This window comes from Megascapheus bottae, chromosome 1 (genome assembly GCF_031878675.1).
Source record: "Megascapheus bottae isolate mThoBot1 chromosome 1, mThoBot2.hap1, whole genome shotgun sequence".
In the NCBI taxonomy this organism is placed as follows: domain Eukaryota; kingdom Metazoa; phylum Chordata; class Mammalia; order Rodentia; family Geomyidae; genus Megascapheus; species Megascapheus bottae.
The window spans coordinates 51,838,206-51,861,066 of NC_143509.1; positions in this window are offsets into that span (position 1 = coordinate 51,838,206).

Below are 22,861 nucleotides of genomic sequence, written 5' to 3' on the forward strand. Positions count from 1 at the left end.
GCTGTCTAGGATTCTGTATTTTCTGGCATTTTGGAAATGATGTTTACTGGCCTAAGTGATTAATCTCTTTCAGATTTTCAGTATTTTATACAACTACTGCCACACTTTATATTTACCTTCTATTGTCTTTAGCCTAGCAAAGCTTGAATTTAAAAATGCTTTTAAGTCAGTAGCAAATATTCTAGCTTTCTTAACATTTGTACTTTGCTTTTGTTTCTATGGTTTCCTTTTTGGAATTTAAGAACTATTAGTACTATAAGGACCTGGCACAGCAGGTTTGAACTATCAGCTAAGAGATGAATGAAAAGCTCGTCTACCAAACGTGGCTACTGACTTGATCCAAGTTCTGTTCCAAAGGGAAGTTGTTTAAATTACCTCTTTCAGCCTGAATACATGAATACAAGAAAGACTAGGAAACCCCTCACTGAAGCCCCTCAAAGAGTGAATCTCAGTACTATTTGCAAGTGAGAAGAAGCCACTGATTGTAATTTTAATTTGTTGGTGTGATAGATGTGCTGTGATAGCAAATTACCAAAGTGGAGCTTGAAAGGGGAAAAGAAACTGTATAACAACTTGCTTTATGTAAGATGCAGAGGGATTTATTTTCTTTATTAAACTCCTCTTGTAAGAAAATGTATTTGTAAAAATGGTTTTCTGTGTCAAGTATTTGTGCAGTCAAATCTGACTTGTATACAATCCTTATACTATCTCATTATTTTGAAAGACTTATAGAATATATTCTGGATATCTAACCAATAAAACTGATGAGAAAAAGGCTAGGGGAGATGATTCAAACACCATGGCTCCTAGACCAGGGGCAGCCACAGTACCTGAGAACTCATTAGAAGTGTCAATCTAGAGAGGATGACAGAGTACTTTGTCAAAACTATCAGGGTGGTTCCCAGGAAAATGGATTAAGAAGCCTCCTAGATGATTCTGCTGCGGCTCCTGTTCGGCGTCTCATTGTGAGGTAGAGAAGGTTACAAAAATCCTGGATGATTAGAGAGATCTACTTTTCTTTCTCCTAATAGTATCAGCCTCTGACTTACAGACTCTGACTATAGGTCACCCAGATGGGTTGGCAGGACTTCCTATAATCCATCTGTGGATAGAAAATTACTTTCATAAGGGGCATGGATGAAGTTATAAGCAGGGAGAAACTCCCATCCTGATTTTATGAGCTATATCAACACAGCTTGAAGCAGGACAAGATCCTGAGGGATGCAACCGCCCCACGCACCTGTGTGGAGAAACATCTGCTGATCCTAGACTCAGGGAGAGTCAAACAGCATTGAGAGACCTCACAGTTTCCTTTCCCAGGAAGTATTCTGGGCCTCAGTGATCCTTTTGTGCCTCAGAGACCCCTCTCCTCCTAAGCTCTGTGCACAGGCGCTGTGTGGTTCTCAGGAATTCTTTCTGTTCCTTCCAAATAATCAAAACTGAGGAGAGGGAGAGATACAAACACAACCCCACCCACATCACTGCAAGGTTTTGCAGAAAAAAAAAAAGCATCTGGTTTCTTGTCATTACGAATGTGATGGTGAGATCAGGGAATCAGTGTAAATCCACAGAACTTGGTATCCAATTAAGTATTTCCTCATGCTCACTGGTGGATTCTACGCGTGCTTTTGGCTGTTTTGTTTTTTTTTTTTTTCCTGTTTGTCTGCTTTGCTCTTTCTCCCTCCTCCTCTTCCCCTCCACATACAGAAAAGAGTTATCTGTGTCTTTTGCTTTTCAAGCTGCTGCTATGGCTGGAGCTCAGAGCCTGGGCACTATCCCTGAGCTTTTTTGCTCAAGGCTAGTGCTCTACTAATTGAATCACAACTCCACTTGTAATTTTTGGGGTAGACAATTGGAGGCATGAGTCCCATAGATTTTCCTGTCTGAGCTAACTTCAAATTGGTATTCTCAAATCTCAGCCTCCTGAGCAGCCAAGATTAAAAGCATAAGTCACTGGCACCCCGATAGACAGTTTTAAATACTCTTGCCAGGCTAATATTTTTCAAGGAATATTTACCATCATCAACATCATCCCAAATATCTAAAATTCAGACATCCAGGGATCTGTGGAAGATGAGGCTAGAGAAAGATATTCACTTATTGGCACATTTAATAAATAGTTGTTGATCTCCAATTTTGTATCTGGCAGTGTTGCAGCCACCAGCAACAAAATTTCTGGGCTTTATATTCCACTGGGGAATGTACATTATACATAACTGATAAGCCAAGGAAACATTAAAATGAAATATTTGCTACCCGAGAAAATGAAGCATGAGGAGTTGGAGGTGTGGCTTAGCTGAGAGAATGCTAACCAATGGGCAAAAGAGTCAGATACAAAGTTTATATCCTGGTTTTAGACCTAAAAAAATAATAAAGAAAATGAAACAACAGGAAAAGGTAGGAGAGGATCGGAGCAGGGATGACATTTCAAATTGGTGGGGCAGGAAGAGGAAGAAGAGGGCTCTACAGTTATGTGGTGAGGCATAGGAGGGGATGACAGGGACAGAAGCTCTGAGGTAAGGGTCAGTCCAGTCCAGTGAGGTTGGACTCAACTCCATAGCCACTATGACAGTTGGGCCTTTACTCTGAGGACAGTAGCTAGCATGGAACTTGCACACTGGGCTTTCCAAGCCCACCTTCCAGGGTTCAGGGAACCTTTAGAAAATAATTCAAGTCAGACATGAGTGGAATGGGGGCCTGCTCTGCTGGGAGCAGGGACAGGACTTTAATGCCTGGCTTGACGTGGCTGTGGGTCAAACTCTACCGTCTGGGGTCTGTGCAGTAAAATGAGCTGAGGTAGGAGGACTGTGCAGGCGGGATAGGGAGGGGATGCTGGGAACACAGGGTGTCAAGGTTATATGTACATAGCTGTGGAGCTACTGTGATCGTCTGCCACTACTATCCTAAACATACTCTAATTACTACAAATGAGGAAAACCATGGAGCCTAGGCCTCTTTGGGTCTGGCTTACTTTACTTACTATGACTTGTTCCATGCTAATCGGAATGAACTGCAAGATATGGAAACAAGAGGGGTTTTGGTTTGTTTTCATTTTCATGTACTGTGTGAAGCTATTTCTTTTTTCTTTCATTACTCCCCCACACTATGGATTATCCCCTATTGTCACTGTTTTGATTTTTGTATCCTGTGTCTTGTATATACGGTTATCTGATTTGGGGAAGGGAAGGGGAATCACAAAGTGCTGAGATGAAGGACAAAGAGTGGACTAATGCAACAGCCAGACTCACAAGACACTGCTGGAAATGAATTTTACAACTTATTGGGGGGGGGGGGGGTTGGGGAGAGCAAGTGGAAGAAAAATGAGGGAAGGGGTAATAATGTTCAGCTAGAAATGTATTCATAAAACATAAAAAATGTTAAAAAAAGAAATGTACTCATTGCCTTACTGATGCAACTGTAATGGCTCTGTACATCACCTTTACAATAAAATAAAATAAAACCACAGATGAGGCTAGAATTTAGAGGGACTGACTAATAATATTTAGTAACCAAAAGCAACCAAAGTAAACTGAAGGACAGGAGACCAGGGCCCTTCGAAAGATTGTGGCTGTGGCGTTGAGAAGGAATACTCCATCAAGGAGAAAAAGTGAGAGGAGCAAACAGAGTTGAGAGCTATTTAAGAAGCTGAAAATACCAGGCAAGGTAGTGATTAGAGTTGAAGGCTGAGTGATAAAGGTCAGCCCAGCCCACGTTCTTAGCACAACTAGGTTGTGAGGAGATACAATCCATTATCGCAGACCCTGTGATTACAGAGACACATTCTCACCAGTGTCTCATGCCCAGAACATCCAAGTTGCAAGGCTATGGAAGAACTTGAAGTATTGATACCAAGTTCTGATGACAGGCAAGCGCAAACAAGACATGATCTTGTTTGATGATTAATTAACAACAGTAAAGCTTCCATTTCATTAAAAGTAAAAGCTGAGAAGCATTTTGTTGGATCCCATGCTCTATATAGAGCTCTATATTCACCTGACAGTGACTTGATTTCCTGGGAAAACTGTCAAGCGTTCCTTCAGTGCTGTATCTGTTACACGAAGCCATACATAATGAGTTAGACAGGATTACATATGGGCCCAAATGGCAATACCAGATGCACTTTGGACATTTTTTTCTAGCACCGCACATAGATCTCTACCCTCACACAGCTGTTGGTGGTAAGTAGTGAGACTCACAGGGACTGTGCAATGGCAGTGTGGGGTACAGTTCAACCATAAGCATTCCAGGGGGCAGGAAGCAATGAGAGAAGATTCCTCAGGTCTCAGTTTCTGACCCCTAAGCTGTTGCTACAGGATGTGGCCGATTGTGGGGGTTGATTCCTAGAAAACCATATAATGGAGGAAGGCTTCAGTTGGAAACTTGGGCTCCAGTTGCACTACCCACTTCCAGATGCCAGGGTCTGGGCCATAGCATGTCATTGCTCGAATCTTAGTGCCCCCATCCATGGAGAAGGCATAATTCATACCTTTTCTTACAATGCTTGCCAGGTTTTTTGACTGGGAATTATGTTGGTCTTGGGAAATGATAGTTGCTCTTATATGTTTTCATGATCAGTTGCATAAGATTGATACTATTAATTCTGTAAATATTTTCTAGAATGCATCAGTCACGTAGTCTAGCCCTAGAATTTTCTTTGTGGAAATGTAGCTGAAGAAAATTATAAATTGATTAGTTCTCAAATCAGATTGGGCTGTTTAGAATTGTTGGTGCTTGCCTGAATCAACTTTGATAAAGTTACCTTTTTCAAGCCCTTTGCTCACTAAGTAAATTAGTATTTTTTTATTGCCTGTGGTTGTTATCTTTGAAATTGGTCGTTTGTATTTATTATTTTTCTTGATTTATACTAATAGGAATTTGTACATTGTATATATCTTTTTAAAGAACAAAATTCTTGTTTTGCTAATTGTTTCAGTTTTATAGTATTTTAAAAATATTTTTGCCAGTCTTGGGATTTGAACTCAGGACCTGGGCATTGTCCCTGAGCTTCTTTTGCTAAGGCTACCACTCCAGCACTTGAGCCACAGTGCCACCTCCAGATTTTTCTATGTATGTGGTACTGAGGAATAGATTTTAAAATGTTTTTACTTTGTGCTCTTAGGTTTATTATTCCCTTTTCTATTTCTGGCCATTTTGTTGTAACTATTAACTTACATTAATGTAAAAATTAATAGGTTTCACTGTGACTTCTATATATGTGTATAATTGTGCTTTGTTCTTTTTGTGTGGAAGTTAAGATAGTCCATTTTAAACTTGTTCATATGTATTTAAAACTAAATTTCCCAGTAAGCACCGCTATATTTGCATTGTGTACATTTTGTATGTAAGTTTTGATAACCTGGTCGTTACCAGTCAATTGAAAATATGTTCTTATTTCCCTTGTCATTTCGTCTTTCACCCACATCAGTGTGAAGTATTTTAGTTTTCTACTGCTGTGACAAAATATCTGAATAAAGCGACTTACAGGACGAAATGTTTACTATGGCTCATTTTAATATGTTTAAGTTCATTGTACATTGACTTCCTCCCTAGCTTTTGGGCCTGCAGAAAGGGGAAAAAAAATCAAGGCTGTGCCCTCATGACAGCCAGGGGCAGGGACGGAGTGTGAGGCAAGATATACCCTTCAAAAGACATGTGACTTAGTGTCCTATATCCTTCAACCAGGCCTCACCAAATAGCCCATTCTGCTATGACTCTACGGATGGATTGTTCCATCTATGAATTCGGGCCTTTATGATGGCCAAAAACCTCTCAATACCCCACCTCTCTGCAAAGTCTAGTAGTGAGGACAAGGACCTCAGCCGATGAGGCTTCTGGGTGCTTTTTTATATCCAAAGTACAAGTATGTTATTTACCTTCTAAATATTGGGGTGTGGGGAATTTCACACATCCTGTCATAGTTGATTTTTAGTTTTGTTGGTTTAGGGAACATAGTCTATCAACTTTCAATTGTCTGAAATGCATTGAGATTTATTGTATGGCTCAGAAAATGCTATATCTTTACAGCTATATATTTACAGCTGAAAGGGATGTCGATTTTATATTTATCGACGTGGTATGGTCTATAAATGTCAATTGAGCCATCTGTTGTTTGGCTCTACACATTTACAACTTGCTTTTTTTAAAAAATAAATTTACTTATATTAATTACTGAGAGGTTCAGAGCAAGCTTTATAAAGTCTACACTTTTTACAGTATAAAGCTTTTTAGAGCATGGCCTTCCCAAAATAAATTTCTCAAAATTTTCTTGGTGTGGTTAGAATAAAGATTCAAATCAAACACTATAAGAAATTGCCGGGGCTGGGAGTTTGGCCTAGTGCTTGCCTAGCATGCACGAAGACCCGGGTTCAATTCCTCAGAACCACACACATAGAAAAAGCCAGAAGTGGTGCTGTGGCTCAAGTGGTAGAGCTCTAGCCTTGAGAAAGCCCAAGGACAGTGCTCAGGCCCTGAGTTCAAGCCCCAGAACTGGGGAAAATAAAAAATAAGAAAAAGAAAGAAAGAAATTGCCAGTGCCCTCCCCTTGGGTCTTATTTTCAGATACTCTCTAGATTCCTATCCACCTCTCACACTGATTGCACCCTAATCATGTAGGCCACCTCTCTGCTGCCTCTTCCCTCCAGGCAAGGTCCATAGCGTTTGCTCTTGCTATTCCTTTTGCCTGGGACAGTCTTCACCACAGTGATTACAAGGCTTCCCCTTCATATCCCACATATCCTCCTTGGCTCAAATATTATTGCCTCAGACAGGTCTTCTGCAATCTATCTAGAGCATTCTTTATTGCATCACAATCCTGATTTATTCCTTTTATAGACTGATTTGTTATCCAAATGAATTGGGTTCACTGCTTTTCTTATTTACAGTCTGTATGCTGATTATATTCAATACTGCATCTTCAGTTTGGAGGTGGTGTGCAGCGATATTTAATAAATAGACGGGAATGATGATTTGTGCCTTTAATACTAGAACTCAGGAGAAGGAGAAAAGAAGGTCTTGAATTTTAGGCTAGGATGGGGTACATAGTCAGACTTTGTTAATAGATCATGAATAGGTAGATAGATAATAGATAGATAGATAGATAGATAGATTGATTGATTGATTTGCCAAGGGACTGGATGGTAGATGTATAGATGAGCCTGCAAAATATCAATATTTATATCACTCAACATTAAGTCTCATTTCAGGGTATTTCTCACAGTGAGATCTTTTAAAACAGAAGCCATTCTATTTTACTCCTTTGCCTCTGACATTGCAAAGGAACTCCTCAGTAAATGACTGTTAGGGATACCTATGGATGGTTCAGGGGCTTTCAAAATTGTCAGTACGCACTTCTGCCGTCAGTCACTTCACTCCATCTCTTTTCCCTATCAACTAAACCAGAATTTGACACAGGGCCTTATATGGAATGCAAGCTGTATGTCAGTAGAAGGAAGGAAGAACAGAAGGCAGGAAGAAACTTGTCATAGCTCTGATGAAAGGCTTGCCTGCCAAGTCCAATCTGAGGCCCTAAAATCAAGGTATTAAAAGCCCCTTCTTGCTTTTTGGTCCTCTGAACAAGTCAAAAGAGCATCAGTTCTTTGGTTTTGGCCATTTTACCTCCCACACAGGCACAGAAACCTTTCGTATAGAACAGTTGTCCTAGCAGTTGTCCAGGGAAATGTGGTGATCAAAGCACTTTTGTGCGAATCTGATTAGTCATGAAGGTTTAGCCGTTTCCTGGAAATAAAGACTGAAGAAAAAGGAATGAAGAATGTGCAGCACAGAGCGTAAGCTTATTTCTACCGCTGTTGAACATCCACTGTTCTTTACCTTGGAAGGATGTAAATTCACCTGGGACATTAAAACCTGTTAATGTATTAGATCTAATAAGCTACCAAGTGCACTAGAACTTTCCGATCTTCTTCCTGCTGACTGCAAATTCTGCTCTGTTTCTTTCACTGTCTCCTCCCATGTCCAGTCCAGTCACGTGCTTAGCCCAGACTACACTCAAAGGCTCTGGAGGGAAAAGATGCAGACTTGGAAGTCACATTGTTTTGGTCTGAGGTGGATGAACATTGAGGTGTCTGGCTGTCCCCCACAGAGGCCACCTGTACCAATTATAGCTGATCCAGGGCAGAAGCTGCCCTGTGGCTTCTGAAGGCCCCTTTGTTCACGCTGTACAGAAAGTCCGCAGGAGGGGGGAGTGGAGTTAGCCAGGGTTTGATGTGTGACACTTGTTATTCCACACAGTAAGTAACCAGCCAAACTAAAGAGTGGAAACTCTACTGTAATTTTGAAGATGTGTAATTTTTGAGAGGCTAGAATATGAGGAATGATCTAGCTTGCATTATAAACCTATAGGATATTCTAGCAACAAAATTAATATATTCTAATGTTGGAATAGAGGCAGGGTAAAAATAGATTGTGAGTGTAGATGTAAATCAAGATTTGCATATTACATATATAATTTACCCCACAGATCCTAACCAAATACTACTACAGGTCTCAAGTTAAAAATCTCTGATTTTGAAAATTAATAGGTCTATACATGCTTTAACCATAGTTATTTAAGAGTCTAAGTTCTAAGAATTAAATTTCAGAGTCCGCTTGGGCACATAAATTCAAAAGGCTTATCTCCAACTTACCAGAGTCCAATTTCAGCTATGAGTCAAAACAAAGAAACAAGACTTTGAGACCCTGAATTTAGGCTTCAGTATCAGCACAAAAGAAAAGGAAACATCAATGGGATGCATTTTTCTGCTATCAGTGAATCTAAAAGGCCTGAGTTTAGGAGTCTGAGATATATTCCTGATTATATTTGGGCTCACCAGGTCATTGGGAAATTAAATCAAAGAATAATGGATTGGAAAAGTTAGAGTAGAGGGGTTCTCACAATCAGATTTGTCCAACATTGTGAAATAAGCAGGTTGGACTTTAGTAGGGATTTTCTATTGCCAGTTTTTGGATTAGAGCCAGATATCTGCAATATATTGTATCACCTTGCAAGTTTATTAATCGGGCAGATTGTCAGGCCTCATCCTTGGATCTTTGGAGTCAGCCAACCAGATCTGGAAACCATGTGCCAAGGCACTGCTCAAGGCAGGACATCACTAAGAATGATCCACAGGGAGCAAGGAAATGACATTAAGTTCTCTCTGCACTCACTCTTGACCTTTGAGCTACAAAGTATTTTGGGTCCCCAAAATACTCTTCAGTTTATAGATGACACTCTTGTGATTTCTGTTGCAAACCAGTAGCTCCAGCCACACTAATTTTCATCATTCATTCATTCATTCATTGTGTCACAAGGCTTTACCAAGCACCTATTGAGAATGGAGTAGTCATTCTGCTGATAAGATCATTGAACAGGAAAGAAAGCTTATAGATAGTTACATCCATGTAACTCTCAATCACAGAAAACAGTGGTTGGAGGTATTTGGGGGAAACCAGCTGTGAGAGATGAGTAAAGAAGAGTTAGTCACAGTGAGAGTACGAGATTTGTGTTGATCCACCCTCTGAGTGATGGACACATTTTTAACTTCAATCTAGAGGGGGAAAAAAAAACAACAGGAAAAATTCTTGGCAAGCAACTAGGCAACCAAGAGTTATCTGTCACAGAAGCCATCCAAAACATTCAGCTCACAATGCAAGTGTTTTTGTGTTGATAATTGCCCCATAGTTACACGAGATGCTAACATGAGGGAAGCAGGGAGACGACAGACAAGAACTCTCTTCACATCCTTGAAACTCTTCTACAAGTGTCATGTTATTTGAAACAATCGTTCAGAATTGAAGCCAGGGAAGAGATCCAATATAGTGACTATGGAGAGAGCCAACGTAGGCAGATCTGAGAGATATTTAAGAGATTAGTTGAAAGAAGGGATTGATTGACTGTAGGAGGATAGAGGGAAGGGTTGCTTTAAAGAGCCAATATTCCCTGGGACTAAGAGCTGAGACAATGGGGCCTGGAACAAATGATAATGAGATGAAAAGGGACTTCGTGTCTTCAGGTTCTCAAAGGTGCTTTAGGGAGAGATACTAAGGATAGCCTGGCTATCTTGGTCTCCGAGATTCAAAAGAAGGGTTGATGCTAGGCAATCAATGAAAGGATTGACAAGAAATAAATGAGGAAAACAAACTGAAATAATTGGATAGATTGACTTTTCCTGATGCAGGCCTGTACCGTGATTTGAAAAAAAGAAAAAAAAAAAAGGTGGAGGTGTTAAGACTTAAGAGTCAACTGACAAGGTAATCCAGAGAAGAGAACTAAACAAGAACATCAACTGAACAAGATATCCTTGGAAGCTAAGGAAGTAAGAACATTCAAGAAGAAATCAAATTTCAGGAAAATCAAGCAAGATAAGAACACTTGTGAGAGACTTTTGTTGAGTTGCTAATTTGTCTTTCAACTAAATTGTTTGGATGGTGAAACTGTATGGAATATGTAGAAATATCCATGGATATTTAGAATAACACTTTGATAAAAGCATGTCCTTAGTATCAGTTAGCCTAGTATTGCAGAGAAATCATTTGTAATCTTGAGGGTCAGTAGACTGAAGTTCAAAAATCACAACTGTGTCACTTGCAAAGTGAGTGAACTTGAATAAGTTGCTTAATTTGCCTCTTAAGTAACGGTGGTTTTGTCTACAAAATGACAGGTAATATGAACCTTGTCCTCTGAGGAGGAATGGTTATGATTGAAATGCTTCTGCCAGAGTGGCTTGCATAGTGCAAGTACTTAAGAAAACCACACCATTATTCTTTTGGGCCAAGTGCTCCTGTTCTAAGCTCTGAGGCATAATGTATGTTCCTATACTTGGTACTAGACTGTGATGCACAGGTAAACAGTCTCTATGAATCCTTCTCAATTTTCACCCAGACTATGGTCAGCATCTTAGTGCTGTTCTTTTTTTTCCCCACTTAGTTTGCTCATCAATAAACATAGAGCTAATAAAAGTCTCTTTTGGAAAGACCTTCATTCTGTAGCATCAGAGGAATCACAGGAGCTAGACCACACCCAAGAAATTCTCCTGTTAAGATTGACTTCACTGCTATGGCAATAGAGGGTGAAAGCAAGAGAGTTAATGGGCCTGGAAGTTGCAAAAAATAAAAAATAAAAACACAGCAAGCCAGAGAGACCGGTGTGGGTATTTGGCATAACTTATTTATACAAGCTTTTACAGTTGGAGTCTGTAATTATGAGTTCTTTCTGAATTCAAAGGTAAAAAGACATACACAAGGATATATCATCTGGTTAAAGATTATGGGTGAGGTTAGAAAGATGTTCAGAAGGGGAGCAGCTTGCTTATCTGGGTTCAGGTGTTCAGTAATTCCACAAGAAGACTGCAGCCAACAGTGTTGAAGGCTACCAACAAGTAAATGTGTATACTGGTTCGTAAAATCCACCAATGCTGAGTAAGAGATGTGTTGTCTCAAAATTCTGAGCCAGACAAATCGGAAGCTCAAAGTATTAGCAGGGTTAGCTTCTTCTCAGCTATTCAAAGGGAAAAATCTGTGCCTTGTCCCTCCCCTAGCTTCTGATAGTTGCTGGCCATCTGGCAACTTGTAGATGGCTTTTAGATGACTCACTAAAATCTTTACCTTTGTCTTCACTTGGTATTTCCCTCCCCCCTCCTTGTGTCAATTTCCAAATATCTTTCCTTTTTAACAGGACACCTTCTCCAAGCTGCTAGGATCTCATCTTAATTCAATTACATTTCCAAAGACCCTACTTGATATTAGATATTAGACATTAGGATTCTGACTTCTTTTTCCTTCCTTTCTTTTTCTTTTCATCTTTCTTTCTTTCTTTCTTTCTTTCTTTCTTTCTTTCTTTCTTTCTTTCTTTCTTTCTTTCTTTCTTTCTTTCTTTTGTTTATTGCATTCATGGGGCTAGAACTCAGAAACTGGGTAGTGTCCCTGAGCTTTTCTGCTCAAGGTTAGACCTCTATCAATTAGAGCTATGATTTTACTTCTGTTTTGTTGTTGCTGTTTTTGTTTGGGGTTTTTTTGGCGGTTAACTGGAGCAAAATGTCTCATGGACTTCTCTGCTTGGGCTAGCTTCAAACCATGATCCTCAGATCTCCTGTGTAGCTAGGATTACAGGAGGGAGCTACCAGTGCCTACTTTTTCTTCTTGGAGGGGGAAGGTTGAACTGTTGAACTTTTGAAACTTCCAGGCCTGCTTGCTGCCCTCCTACCTTGCACACTGTTCTCCAGATTCTCCATATTCTCATACTTCTGTTTCTGCCACAAGCTGGGCCTTTACCTGAAAGTGTTGCTCTCTACCCACTTTCACCAGGGAAACTTCATATTCTCTCAAAACACAGATTCTTCTCTGAGTCTTTCTCTCCTTTGTTACTTTGTTGTAGCTGTGCCAAAATAATCAACAAAACACCTTAAAAGAACCAAGGATTCATTTAGGATCATGATTCCAGAGGTGTCAATCCAGTAGAGCAGGAAGGACAGAACAGAGAAGAGCTGCTCATGTAGAGGCCAGGAAACATTAAAAGAAAATACACAAAAGCGCCTCAGCTAAACACAGCCCTCAACGACAGGTACCCAGGGGCCTATTTCTTTCAAACAGTCCCTAACTCTTACCTTCACCACCCCCAGATTCAATTAAGTTGACTCTGGGTTTTTGGTGTTCTCCAAATCTTTGTCTAGGTCAGGTATAACCTTCAGCAATGTAGACTGTAACCAAGATTGGGGCACTTCTCTTCCAACTGAACTTTGACTTTATAGAAACAGGATCCACGCACACTAAATTAGTGTGTGTGTGTGTGTGTGTGTGTGTGTGTGTGTGTGTCCTTGGTGCCAGGTGTTCCGTGGGTACCAAGCTGCTTCAGAGCCAATACTGGCTAATAAGCCAGTCACTGTTGTGTGGCTTTCCATGAGTCTGCCTGAACAGGACCTCTTGGTGATGTTAAATTGTGTTATTCCTTCTAGCCCAAGCCAGCACTTTCCATGGAGTCAAGTGTGGGCTGCCAGTCAATTTCCAACCCAGTTTCCTCTTCTCAGGTCTTCCTGGGAGGTCTCTAGGCTGGATTCGGTCAGGGCAAACTTGCTGAAAGCCATCAACCTAGGCTACTTACTCCTGTAGTCTACTCTAATGGAGGCTACAAATAGGGGTTGCCGGCCGGTGGGTCCCAGTGCCACAAAGGCACAAAGGAGTATTCACGGACTGTGAATACACCAGGTGTCCTGGTGTGTGTGTGTGTGTGTGTGTGTGTGTGTGTGTGGCCATCTCATGGTCCCCACCAGTAAAGTCCCATAAAAATATCCTATCAGTGTGCAGATCAGTAGCTCCTTGGGCTTCTTCCTCTCTGGTGGTGGTTTTCTTCTCAGTCATCTGTCTCCTTAAATGGACCCTTCCTTTCTTCCATCTAGAGTGCCGTGCCTCTAATGCTATTACTGGCAATGCACAGAAAAGCATAAAGCAGGAGAGAAACAGCACAAACATTAACAGTTGACCAGGCCTCCAGAATTCTCTAGAAAAGGATATAATATAACTCTCTTTCCCACAGATAAGAGAAACTGAGGCCCAGATGGAAGACAGACTTGGTAAGATCACACCGTATTACTGACAAGACAGAAAGGGGTAGAACCTAGATCCCTAAATCCTGACAAGGGCTCTTTCCTTCTAACTACACTGTCTCAACCTACCTCTTCCAAGAATAGAGACAGTTCAAAGAATAGAGGAGTTCAGCTTTAATTGGCATTTGGTAGCCGAACAAACTATGAAGAATGTTACCTTGTACCCACTTAAAAGAATATTAACTGAGTACCAGGGGCAAACTCCTCGTAGACTTCTAGCTCCTCAGGAGGCTGAGATCTGAGGATCTGGGGATCTGAGGATTACAGACTAGGCAAGGAAAGTGTATGAGACTCTTACCTTCAATTAATCACCAGACCAAGCCACAAGTGCAGCTCAGGGTCAACAAGCAAACTCTGAGTTTAAGCCCCAGGACTAGTAACAACAACAACAACAAGTGCATTTAACAAATCAAAGGGATAATGTGTCCTGTTCTAAGGATGTCTGCCTAGGATGGAAGACCATGTCATGGAATATGAGTGGTAAAAATAGATGAGGATATTGACTATAAATTCAAAGTGAATTAATTCACTGAACCTTTCACTGAAACAAAACTGTGTCTATACTTGACCCTTTATTTATAATGCCCAACTGCTCACTTTAATTTGTGGCTTAAGATTAAAGGAGGAATAGGATACTTAGGTGTATTTCAATTTAGTGTGGTGGAGAGCCATGGGGAGGCACCAAGAGGTTATGTTGTCACCTGTTCTCATCAGCCAGCCCCACAGGACTGTAAAAGACACAGCACTTTGCCACTGATTCTGGAGTTTACACTTTTATTTCTGATTGCACCTTCTAGGTCAATTCCCTTTAGGTTTTAGTTTTCTCCTTCAGTCGCAGAACTTGGAAGATAATCTGTGAGTTTAAGATAGCATGTCACAAAGGGCAGGATGAGAAAACACTGGTTAAAAAATCATAATCGGGCCACGATTTTGGCCTAGTGGTAGAGTGCTTGCCTAGCATGCATGAAGACCCGGGTTTGATTCCTCGGTACCACATATATAGCAAAAAGCCAGAAGTGGTGCTGTGGCTCAAGTGGTAGAGCCCTAGCCTTGAGAAAATCCAGGGACAGTGCTCAGGCCCTGAGCTCATGCCCAGGACTGGAAAAAAAAATCATAATCACAGCCAACAAACTAAATGAGGAAAGAGATGATGAAATGACTGCCGAATTCCCCTTAGTTAAGATTACCAGACCTTGGGAGAATTCCCAAAATATAACCTCTAGGAGGAGGATGCTTTCAATTTCTTTTCCTTGAAAATTAATGAAGGGATCGCTCAGGGTTGGGGAGCTCTACACTTGTAACAAAGATTTAAAAAAAAAAACCCTTTCCACATTAAAAAAAAAAGTAGCACTCTACTTTGTGCAGATAATGCAGAGATTTTGTGATTGCTGACAGTCAAGGAAGGAAACGAGCTGTGGAACCTCCTGTCGGGGGTGGGGTCCTGATGCTCCTGAAAATGTTTCTTATGTTCAGGCCAAGTTTGTGTATATTGGAGTATAAAGACCATGTGAATACCTGGCATAGCCTGGTGTAAGTCTTTTCTCTGCTATGGAGAGGGTCCTGGAGAGTGGCTCAGACTCCCTTATTGTCCTCATTTACAAAATGAGGAATAGCCACACAGAATCTAGGGGAGTGACTGTAAGGTGCAAAGAGAGAACTTAAAACGGGGCACAGAGAATGCTATGCTTTGGCAGCCCCTATCTTCTCGGGCAACATTGTTTTGCCATCACCATCTTCCTTCCCAAACCAAATGGAGACTACCATTCTGCAGTAGAATGGGGAAGGCTATTGGTTAGTTTACAAGTTCCCTTGGCTGTGGCGGTGGAGTGGGCTCCCTTCTGCACCCATGAAGGAGTCAATTGTTTCTGTCTTAGGCAGCACTTTTGTAACTATCTTCCCAAGCTAATGGGTTAGGCCAATGCACGTCATAGTTTGCAAAAAGAACCTGGCTGTCAGGCTCCTGCATGAAGTATGTGTAGGTATTTTGGTGAGACTTCAGTGCCCCAGTGTAGACCCCTTTCCATTGTGGATCAGGCTGGTAGCCAAGAATTAATCCTGTTTGCCTACTCCTCCCAGGGGTGGGAAAGGAGCTGAGGTTTAAATGAAATGCAAGATCTTGGCTTCTGATGTGAGGCAATGCAGGAAGATGGCTGTGTTTAATTCAAGGCCTCACCCCCACCCCCCACCTCCTTTCCAGTGTTGCTTTAGAACTCTCCCATCCTTGCATGGCTACTGGTCTTGTGCAATAGCCTTGGGATGTGTTGGGGCAGAAGATTGGTTTTTGTAGCTGGCGTTAACCTCCTGCATGAAAGAAGAATATGATTTAGAAAGAATGCAGTTCAAAATTCATTGACTTATCACTTACTTTGTTCTAGTGGGGCCTAGACACCACTGGAGGTGTGGGAGAAGAAATGGTGTGTGGGGGGGTCTGTGGGTTTTTGTTTCAAGAAACAGTACATTCCAGCCCTACCACTGTATAGTTTGTTTTAAAAGCACATTCCAGTCACTTACCTGAAAGGTTTTATATGGAATATACCTTAGCTCAAAAGGAAAAACAAAACCAGTGTCTGCTTGAGACCAGCAGTTTCTGTCTCTACTCATTCTCTTCAAGACCATCAAAAGGGGGCTGGGAATTAGGCCTAGTAGCAGAGTGCTTGCTTAGCACGCATGAAGACCCGGGTTCAATTCCTCAGTACCATATACATAGAGAAAAAGCTGGGAGTGGTACTGTGGCTCAAGTGGTAGAGCTCTAGCCTTGAGAAAGCCCAAGGACAGTGCTCAGGCCCTGAGCTCAAGCCCAGGACTGGCAAAACAAAACAAAAAAGCATTAAAAGGGCTCCTTAACTTTGACCTTGTCCACTGTTTTCTTGTCCTTGGCTCTTGTGGTGACCTGGCATGAAGAAGGACCTCAGCTCTAGGATGATTAATTTTTAAAAAAGAAAAAGAATGATAGGATAATGTCCAGACAAAAACAGCATGATCCTTCTGTAGAGAGACTCTAGCACCAAAAGTCAGAGTTTGCAGTTACACAGTTTACCAATTACTTGAGCAAGTTCAGCTGAACTTGTCCCTGGCTCAGACCTGCTATGCTTATTATACCCACTGCCACAGTGCACATGGTCAGAGTGACCTTAGCACACTCTTACCGAACACTCCAGTGGTTCTTCAATCCCTGGACTTAGCTTACGATGACCTTTCCTGGTCTTTGCCCATTCAACCATGAACTCCTGACCTCCATCCTCAGAAATTCTCATCAAATGAAGTAGTTCTTAATCCTTTCACTTGAGATTAGTCTCTCTACGGCCCTTATGTAGTAGAGATTATAGCCCTTCCACAAAGGCCAACAGAGCCCACACTGACAGTTGGCATTGTTTGGTCAGAAGCTGCTGTGTGCCCCTGGGCTCCAGCATCACGGGAGTAGCTGACTTGCTGTGGACAAAGGGATCCTGAGAACCTTAGTCCTTCTGGCAGGACAAGCATTTCTTCAGAACCCTGCTCTTCATGGTGGGAATTTGTAGGACAGCACTGGGCTGAGAATGCTCATTGTGGTCCTCCCATCACCCCAACCCCATACTTACTTGTTTTTGGTTTTTGGTTTTTTTGTCAGTCATGGGACTTGAACTCTGGGCCTGGGCATTGTCCCTGAACTCTTCAGCTTAATGCTAGCACTATACCACTTGAGCCACAGCCCCACTTCTGGTTTTCTGGTGGTTAATTGGAGATAAGTGTCTCACAGACTTTAGTGCCCAGGCTGGCTTAGAACCGTGATCCTCAGATCTCAGCCTCCTGAGTAGCTAGGATGATAGCAGCATCTGCCCCCATCCTTGTTCTTTGTCCTGTTATTTCTTGGGTTGATTTTCTTTCGGACCAGGCTGTATGACATTTACACAGTACAAGGAACTCCTAGCCATGGGGCCACAAAGGGATGAAATCCAGACCGCCCTCCACTTTCTCAGTTGTAGCTGTAGATGATGTTCATGCATGTAGCACGAGGAACATCTTTTCTACTTTCCACAAAGACAAAAGGTGACACATGACCTAATAATTTCAGGGTCTGAGACAAGAATGTCCATTTCTCTATTATTTATTTAAATGCTATGCATAAGCATGAGACAATTAACTAACATGTATTCTATCTTTCTATCTTTACAAAACTATGATTACAGTCATTTGAGGGCCAAATTCTAGTTTAGAATTTGTAGATTCTTGGAGTTTTGCCTCAGAACTTGGTCGCACAGAGAAACTTGTTCCCGTCCTGTGATGTTTGCCTTTCTTTCCTCCCACAGATCTGTCTTTATTCACAAGAAGCCTCACATGCCCACATCTGAACACATATGGACGACTAGTTCAAAGTCCAGGTTCTTTTCAAAGCCCTGTTGTGTGATAATTCCTTGGTGGTCCCTGGGCTTAGGGATACACAACTGACTGCATACCACATGGCAGTCCCTAGGACTCACACTGACACACTGGCAGTGTATCACTTGGTATTCCATAGTTCTAGGAGTATGCACGCTTGCAGCCATCCCACATTCTGGATGACAGGCCTGAGTTTGAAAGGCTCTCACAGGCCCCCAAAGTGAGCTATCCTGTTCTGTCAAAGAATTTAGGATCCCTAAGTAACCAGTGGAGGGTCTAAAAGAAGGGGCACAAGACTCACCCTCAGGCCCGGGTGTAGGCTGGCTGCCCTGACAGTAGCCTTCGGAACACAGCTGTCCAGCTGGGTAGATGGGGCCAACCAGTTAATAAATATGGTCCTTCTTCTAATGTTTGCCCAAGGCCAGATGGTGACAATCAGATGGGACATGTCTAAAGACTGGAAGTCAGGTGACCTGCTTTGTCATTTATACTATTCAGAGCAAGAACACTGACCTTCAAGTATACTACAAGGTCAAGGGGCAACCGGTCTGTGTGGGTATATAGGTCCTAAGGCTTGTACTAGAGCCTTGTGATCTGTGCCCCTTCACAGGGGTTCCCTACTACTTAATTCACATTTTCACTTCTGACATTTTCTGGTCAATTAGAGATAAGAACCTTCTGCATTTGCTTGCCTGGGCTGGCTTAGAATTGTGACTCTGAGATTTCAGCCTCCAGAGTTCATAGGACTAGAGGCATGAGCCACCAGTGCCTGGTCAAGAGGTATCTTTCAAGCTTATTGTATTCGGAGCAATGGAAGCAGCTCTAGATGTGGCCCAGGACTGGGCTCTCTCTCTCTCCCCCTCCCCTCTTTCACTTTCTCTCAGCTGTGTCACAATTCACTTCCCAGGCCTCACATTTCCCATCTATAAAATAAGTGTTGGGCTGAACAGTTTCCAAGTCCCATGAAAGCCAGTGGTTTATGACTCCCGAGAGGTATGTTTTTCCTTATCTGTCATTTGTTCTCAAGCAGAGTACTCTCTAAAATCTCCTAGGAAACTTAAAAAATACCAGTGCCTGGGCCTCCCTCCCAGAGATTGCAATCCTGTTGTTCTAGGTGGGCTGGGCCGATGCTCCCCGTGATTCTGTAGTGCAGCCAAGGCCCAAAAGCACTCACAATGGGAGCTGGATGGGAGCCCTTGCTCCCTTCCGCTGGCCACTCACAGTGGAGCAAGACAGATGCCTGGACACAGAAGAACAGCTGTAGGCCAGGCCAGACACCCAGATCCCAGTCAGGGGTGGGGGCAGGGGTGGGGGGAGGATCATCTCGCTTACTTTTCAGGAAGATGGGAATAAACAGCCAATTTCCTGGCCTCCCAGCTCCTCACCTCCTCATTCAACTTTCCATCCTCCAGCTGAGAGACAGAGGTTGAAGGGGGTGGGGGGGAAGTGTAGAGTAGGCAGCTGCTTAATCTGGGGGGATTTTCTCAGGGGTGGGGGTTGGCTGATTTTTGGCTCCAGCCTTTGCCTCCCTCATAACTGGAGCTGAAGAGCCAGGGGGAACTGGAGCTGGCAATTGTTCTCCCTCCTGACAGCTGCAAATCTTCTGCTGGTGTGTGTGTGTGTGTGTGTGTGTGTGTGTGTGTGTGTGTGTGTGTGTGTGAGTGTATATATGTGTGTGTGTGTGTGTGTGTGTGTGTGTGTGTGTGTGTGTACATACAAGTGTGATCCCTTAAAGTTACCTATTTTCACCAGGCCCAAGCCACCCTAAAGTTATTTGATCCCTGCCTTCTTAAAGCTCATGTGATGTCACCTACTGAGAACTCCCATATGTACCCAGTGTTTCTTCTCATGGAGAATCCTGGCCACAAACAACTTCAGCAATCAAAACAGCTATCACTTATTGGCACATCACATATGTCAAATATTTTTCAAAGGGGCATAGGTTCACAGTTCAACTCTACTCAACCCTAGGAAATAAGCAGGTCCTCTATTCTTTTTTTATAGAGGAGGAAACCAGGAAGAGGTGTTAATAGTTTGCCCAACATCACACAGCTGCCAGGGCTCAGAAGCTGGTGGTCTGATGCCAATCCTATTCTAGTCTATTCCCTATCAGTGATTGATTATAGAGGAAGTCTGTAGGAATACATGATTGGCATAGACTGGAATCCTTCTTGTTTTGCACTGGCTGAACTGATAATCCACCCTGTCCTAAACCCCAGCCATTATGTATACCCACTCATCTTGGGCTCTGCTGGACAGATTGACTGTAGAAGCAGCACTTTGAGAGAATGATGCAAACAATGGCTCTTGGAATTAGATTTCAAGGATCAAAGCATTGTGGGAAAACTACCCCTGATGGCCCTGACCCTTTTGACTTGCTTTCCTTAAGCCTATATATCTTTCCCACAAGGCCCTGGTTTGTGCTGTAAAAACCACATGCCCTCATCCTTAGGGTTGACTGCATTCCCAAGATGGCAGGTGAGGGCCTGGATGCAGTGTAGCAAGTCATTGGTGCTACAAAGCATGTTGGTATTCTGGTCCTTTGTGCTGCCTTACTGGCTATTCATGCACATGACTGCAGGGATGAGACCACCTATAAGGAGAGGGCAACAAGGACAGCCAAGCACTTCACCTCAGAAGACATATCTGCAAAAGAGGGAGCCAGAGGTTCATTCCCTGCTCCATGCAGCAGGCATCTCTCCACTTGTCTCATTTTTTTTTGCTCCTGTGTTACTTTTAATGTACTTTGTCTTTCCTCTTTAATGAAGTTTCATTCCCATTTGTTTAAACCAATAATATAGACAACTCCTATTTTCCCTTATGGTGTTTTAAATATTTGTTGACACAATTTTTTTAAAGGAAGAAACAAAAGAAAGAGACAGAAAGCGGGTGGGGGGGGAGAGTGTTCTTTACCAGATAGAATTAAACCCTGCTTGGGGAAAGTGAACTTTTATAGCATGTCAGTCTTCACTGCACTAGTGGATAGCAGATAGCCCATAAGAATGCAGATTCTGGCTCCGGGTCTGGGAAAATGCCCCTAGTTTTCCATTTCTAACAAGCTTCCTTGTGATGCCAATGCTGTTATCCCCAAGCCATATTTACAAATACAGGGCTGTGGAGAACCAGGGGATACATGGACACTATTAACTTAGAGCCTGGCAACCAGTCCTTCATGCCCTGCTTCTGCACTCTGGAGAGTGCCCGGGCAGTTGAGGTCCACCCTTACCCCTGAGGACATCTTTAGTATTTGCAGGCAGCTTCTTATTCATAGGGGCTTTGTTCCCCCCCACCCACAGAGCTTTCTCAGCTACATCTGGTTCTGAATGCCAGGAGCCTCCCTCCCTCTCTCCCTCCATCCTTCCCTCCCTCTCTCTCCCTCCCTTGCTTTTTCCTTCCTTCCTTCCTTCCTTCCTTCCTTCCTTCCTTCCTTTTCTTTCTTTTTTTTTTTTTTTTTGCCAGTCTTGGGCTTGAGCTCAGGGCCTGAGCACTGTCCTTGGACTTTCTCAAGGCTAGAGCTCTACCACTTGAGCCTCAGCACCACTTCCAGCTTTTTTCTATGTATGTGGTACCGAGGAATCGAACCCGGGTCTTCATGCATGCTAGGCAAGCACTTTAACCACTAGGCCAAACTCCCAGGCCTTCCTTTTCTTTCTAAAGCCTGTGCTGACTGAAGATAACTCCATCTTGGCTTCCATTGATTGCAACCTAATCCTCATCCCCATGCACATGTGTTATCAAGAAAGCCGTCAGTGAGCCTTCATTCACAGACTGTTGGTGAGGATGCCATAGGCATTCTCTCTTTTTCAGGATAGTTTTGCAGCCTCACTGCATCTTCTGGCAGGGTTTGTGTTCTAGGGTTTGTGTTCTTGGGCTCCAAAGAAGAGAGATGAGCTCCGCTTAGTGACAGTAAAGTCTTTCATTTCTGCTTCTGCCTCCCAGCCAATGAGATTCCTTTATCAATCATTGCAGACCACAAAAAGTTTCTTTCCATTTGAATGCCGATGCTTTCTAAAGTCTAACCTAACAAGGTCTACCTTGGTATACTCATGGTGCAGTGTTGTATACAGAACCAAGGTAAAAAAAACCTACTCAGACCGGGAGGCCACCCAGAAGTTCTGTTGCACTTCTGTAAATATTTATCTGACTATATACTTGCAAACTGCCTGCTGCTACACTCTCATACCAAGGTGTGAGCTCTTGATTTAGACAGTTGTGACAGCTCTGAGGGGTATCCTATCAAAATAATGACCTCCATTGCAAAATAAACCCTAGTGTTAGTTGGATAGGTGCACTGATGCCTCACGCTCCTTGAGAGGCTGAGATTTGAAGATTGTGCTTCTCAGCTAGCCTGGACAGCAAAGTTCATGAGACTCTATCTCCAGTTAATCACCAAAAAGCCTGCAGTGCATCTGTGGTTCAAGTGATAGGGAGTCAGCTTTGAGCAAAACTCAAGAACCGTGCCTGAGTCCTTGTTCAAGCCCAAGTACCAGCACAAAACACAATAGTGACAAACAAAAACCAAATCTTGCCCAACAGCAATGCTTCCCTTGCCTGGCAGCACATATTTCCCAATATCCTCCATCTTGTTACTCTGCTCACATCACAGAGAGTGGCTTTTCCATGCCAGCCTATGCCTTCCCTGCAGTTCTGTGCTCAAGTCCTGTGCTCCAGGGGGCTTCTTGCAGTCTCTGAAGTCTCGTTTGTCCTTGGAAAGCAAGAGCCCTAAATGAGGAGGATCAGTGTGCAGGAACAGGGGACAAAGAGCCAGCTGGTGGGTGACCAAGGCAGAGAGGTGGGCTGTTGGCATGTTATATAATACATTTTCAGTCATCACTGGGGAATTTTGAACAGATAATCTGATTTTTACTTTTAAAAATCTAGAGCAAATCATGTTGAATGAGACAAGTCAAGAC